The sequence below is a fragment of the Eutrigla gurnardus genome (genome assembly GCF_963514095.1).
Source record: "Eutrigla gurnardus genome assembly, chromosome: 1".
Taxonomy (NCBI): domain Eukaryota; kingdom Metazoa; phylum Chordata; class Actinopteri; order Perciformes; family Triglidae; genus Eutrigla; species Eutrigla gurnardus.
Genome location: NC_139915.1, coordinates 12,518,977 through 12,523,753, shown reverse-complemented (window position 1 = coordinate 12,523,753; position 4,777 = coordinate 12,518,977). Strand labels below are relative to the sequence as shown.

Genomic DNA, 4,777 nt, shown 5'->3' with positions numbered 1-4,777 from the left:
GGGACTGACACTGTTGTTACTGTCAGGTCATCCATGAATGCCCTGATTGGGGGCTGACGGATTCCGGACTTGGTTTTGGGGCCTCTGCATTTCAACTCAGCGGACTAGACCAGCATGTTCATAGTCAGGGAAAAGAGGATCACTGAAACGATGCATCCAGTGATAATCCCCATTTCCAGATGGTGCCGCTCAGATGTAACTCCGCCAGAAGTGAACCTAAATGGTTCTCATTTCCAACCTCAGATTAAGGTTGTTATAATATCCCATAATGAGGATCTTGATGCTGCTGGGGACGTGATGTTTCTCCAAAGCCACCTCCACTAGCTTGTGGGGTATGGAGCCATACGCATTGGCCAAGTCCAGCCATAGTACAGCCAGGTCTCCTTTCCCTTCCCGAGCCTCTCTGATCAGCTGGGTCACTGCTCCGCTGTGTTCAAGGCAGCCTGGCACCCCTGGGATCCCTCCCTTCTGCACAGAGGAGTCGATGTATTGGTTCTTCAGGAGGTAGTCTGACAGCTGTTGGGGAAGGATACTGAAGAATATCTTACCTTCAACGTTTAGCAGTGAAATGGTTCTAAACTGCTCAATGCTGGTTGACTTTTCTTCCTTCGGAACCCACACTCTGAACTGTAGATCTCCATTTCTGGGCAACTTTCCCCCTCCTCCAGATGACCCTCAGGATCTTCCACAGTCTGTGCAAGAGCTTGGGGCACCTCTTGTACACCAGATATGGTACACCATTAGGACCAGGTGCTGAGCTGGTTCTGGCCGCCTTGACAACAGCTTGGATCTCTTTCCAACTGGGTACTTTGGTGTTGAAGTCGGTGGTCGGTGTCGGTGGACTGATGAGGTGTCTGCATTCGTCAAGGTACTCCTCCCGGGCTGCATCACTATAGGTGTCATGCAGATAGGAGTCTACCTCCTCTTTCGAGCTGGTGAGGTGGCCACTGCATTTTTGACCTAGCAGCTGTTTGGTTAACCCAAAAAGGGTTTGCTAGGAAGGCAGCTCGTCTTTTGGCTCTCTCCTTAGCCCCCCTCCTGTGCCACTCTGCTCGGCAGAGGGTCAGCAGCTTCTTTCTGAAGATGCCGCGCAGATCTGCCAGCCCTGGCTTCATATCCTCGGTTGCCCCCTCGAACTGCCTTTTCAAGAGTCAAAGTTCCTGTCTCAGTTGTGCGATCTTCTCTGCCCTGCGGTTCTTGGAGTACTGGTTTGTAGCAGTGGGCTTCTCCGCTACGCCAAACCTTTCAGTGGCGATGTTGATGATCATGGTTGTCATTGTTTGGAGTTTCCCCTCTGCCCCACCTTCATCGTTGCTTCCAGGATACAATCCACATCATCATCAAATTGCAGCGAATCACTCCCTTTGCTGGCTGGAGGCCACTTAACCCGCCTCTGATGTTGTGGAATGCCTGATGCTTGGGCTTCCGGAGCATGGAGGTTCTGAGCACTGTGGGGTGATTCCGGGCTTGACTCTTCCTGCGTCTCACCAAGGTCCTCTGGAGTGTAGAGGTTCAGGGCACATTGGGGTGTTTCCCGGTCCAGTTCCTCCTGCGCCACACTGAGGCTGTTCCTTGAGCGCTGCTCTGGTTGCACTCTCACCAAACATCCCATCTTGGTCTGGTGGATCTTCAGACCCCGTGGGTTTTTGCAGCTCTTCCCGCATACACAGATGGTGTTCGTCGTTGTTTGTCCGTTTGCGTGGTTCGTTGCCTGGTTGACCGTTCGTTCGGGGTGCTCATTCTCCCCCCCTCTTGGGCTCCCCTGGGGGTACTTTTCTCTGAGACTTTTCGTAGCTGTGCTTAGGTTCTTCCTCACAGAAGATACAGATCGGGTTGCTGGCCCTTCCTGCCCCGGTTGCCGTCTCTCCGTGCTGTCCACTGTCTCTCCAGCTGTCTCCACTCTGTTTGTGGTCGTAAACAGCCTGTTCAGGACTGGCAGTCACTGGTCTACCCAGACTGACATGGTTGTTACATACATCTAGGCCCGGTTTCGCAGACAAGGCTTAAGCCTAGTCCCAGACTAAAATGCTGTTTGAGCTGGCTTAACTTTAAGTCACTTGCACAGATTGATCTTAAAATAGTCATAGATTTAGTCTGTTCTGGATTAAACAAAGCCAATTGCAGGAGGGTAGATTAGAGTTACTCTAGGACTAAATTTAAGTTTATATTAATCCTGCAAAGAGGCAGGTTTAACTTCAGCTTAGCACTGTTTGTGAAAGGGAGCACAGATGGTTTGGGAGCATGGAGTATTTGGAATATCTAAATGAAGACCAATATTCGCTACAGAGGCCAGCCAGACAAATACTTGTGGATAGGAGTAATCCATTGAATCAGTTTGATGAAATTACTTTTCGAGATTGCTTCCATATGTACAAAGATGATGTACTGGAGATCATTACGTTGCTTGAGCCGAGACTTTCCTCCATGTCTCAAAGAGGAAAGCCTGTACCCAGTTCTCTCCAAGTTCTGATCACTTTGAGATTGTTGGCATCTGGAACTTTTCATGGCGAGACTGGTGATTTGTGTGGTGTCAGTGAAGCAACAGTGTGTAGAATACTTCACAATGTCTGCAATGCCATTTGTGAACTGAGAAATCTGTACATTAAGTTCCCTGATGCTGCTGAGCAAGCAAACTATAAAGTGCTATTCTATGAATATGGGAACTTCCCGGGAGTGATTGGCTGTATAGATGGATGTCATGTTGAAATCAGCTCCTGATGCTGAGGAGTACAGGAACCATAATAACTGGTTTTCTATCAATGTTCAGGCTGTATGCAGTTTAGAGTTTTCAAACATTGTTGCCTGTTGGAAAGGAGCTCTTCAGTGTGTGCTCAGTTTGAGAGAGGGCAACATAGTGGACTACTACTTGGTGACAGTGGATATGCTCAGAGTTCCTACTTATTCACACCTTGGCCACATCCCACAACACCTGAGCAGCAAAGACACAACAGAGCTCATATTGGCACAAGAGGGATGGTCGAGCATATGTTTGGAGTGTGGAAGAATCCATTCCAGTTTTTACGCAATACACTTCGTTTTGAGCCTAGAAGATGCTGCAAGGTGATCATTGCTACAGCTGTGCTGCACAACTACCTGAAGCTGCATAATTGTCCTGACCCTCCAATGGAAGACCAGAATGATCCAGATGTGGACTTGCACTCAGAGCTGCTTTCACATTGCAGCACTTCAGTTAGGAAAAAAAGATGTATTGATTATGGCTTGTTTTTGCTTTAATAGTGTATGTTGTGTACAACATATATAAAAGTGTGCTGAAAAATTAAATGAGAAACTTAACCAAGGCCGTTCTAAAATGTATGTTGTGGTGACTACAATACTCAGACTCTTGTCAAGTGAGAACAAGTTTATTTTCACAATGTATTTCATTACATTCTCTCATGCACCTTTCTTTGAACAGCTCTCTCTTCTAATTTCATACACAATTCGACCTGCAGAATTCTCATTTTCATGTCATGCTCTTCTTTCAGATACTTCATTTCCTGCTCATGAAATTCTAAGGCTAACTTTTCATGCATGGACATCGTTTTTGGTCTCTGCTGGAAGGTGGTGGCACCATCTTTTCTCTGGGATGCCATACCAGATGTGGAGGGTGCACAGTCACTGTGCACTAGCTCTTCCAGCAGGGTTAGAATGATTTCCTCTGGGAAAAGAAACATTGTTAGACACAAAAACTCACATGGTCCTTAGAATTAAATAATAATAAAGACAGTGCAATAATCTGTATGTACAGAATGAGCGACTAATTTACTTTCTATGGTATATTTACCATTTGTGCCCAGTTCTTCATGTCCACTGTCCAAATGGTCATCATCTGGTATGCCCTCCAGAGGTTGCTGGTTCTCTATGATCCCAGTCAACAAGTCAGCCAATTCATCATTCTTGTCTTTACTAGGTGGGGGTCCACCACCAGTACTAAATCTCTCTCTTCTGGCCTCTGCATTCCTTTTTTTCAAATCTAATTTGATGTTCTTCCACAGAGTCTATGAAGGCAATTATCATTCAATGTAAACAATATCACGACATCTGTGATATACAGATCATAATAAACGTGTCTCACCTGCAGTTGCTGTACTGCTCTTGTGGTTACACTTTCATTTGCATTGAATTCACTGCAAATGGCAGCCCAAGCACTCCTCTTCCTTTGTTCAATGGCAGCACCATGGCCTTTACTTTCAATAACAGCATGATTTCCCACAATTTGTTTAAGTAGAGTTTTTTTTCATACTCGGTATAGTTCTTTGCGCATGTTCTTTTAGCTTCAGCCATGTTTGGTGTCAAAATTCCCTCCAGCAAAGCTGTCCTCAATTCCATTACAGGTTTTTATGAGCACCAATAGGCTAACAGGCTGTGCTCCCACTTAGGCTAATGAGGCTTGACCCAGGTGTTCTTGTCTTAGCTTACTCCAGGACTCCACAGTCTGGGACTTACTAAGACAAATGTAAGCTGCGCTCATGCAAGCTACTTAAATTACCTAGCTTTACTAGTCTGACTTAGGCCTACTCCTGGCTTGATATAAGCCTTGTCTGCGAAACCGGGCCATAGTGATGCATTTCTTGGACACATCCTCAGTGATAGTACCTGGGGTCATAGGGGGTTTCGGGTCTTTCAACATCAGACCCCCTCACCCAGGCGACCTGACCGGGAGTGATCAGTTCCCAGCCTGTGTCCAAGAAGCGTTCGCCCACTCTTTGTCCCTCTTGATCCACAGCCATCGCAAGTCTTTCTCTGCAGCCACTGAAGCTGTACTGATTCCTCTTCT

At 46.6% G+C, this 4,777-nt stretch overlaps 1 pseudogene across 1 annotated transcript; it reads left to right on the top strand.

Moving 5' to 3' along the window:
• The first annotated feature begins 2,027 nt into the window (after positions 1–2,027).
• On the top strand, positions 2,028–3,234 carry LOC311010952 (putative nuclease HARBI1; annotated as a pseudogene). The gene has a single exon. The product of its transcript is annotated as a putative nuclease HARBI1 (transcript).
• The last annotated feature ends 1,543 nt before the right edge of the window (positions 3,235–4,777 follow it).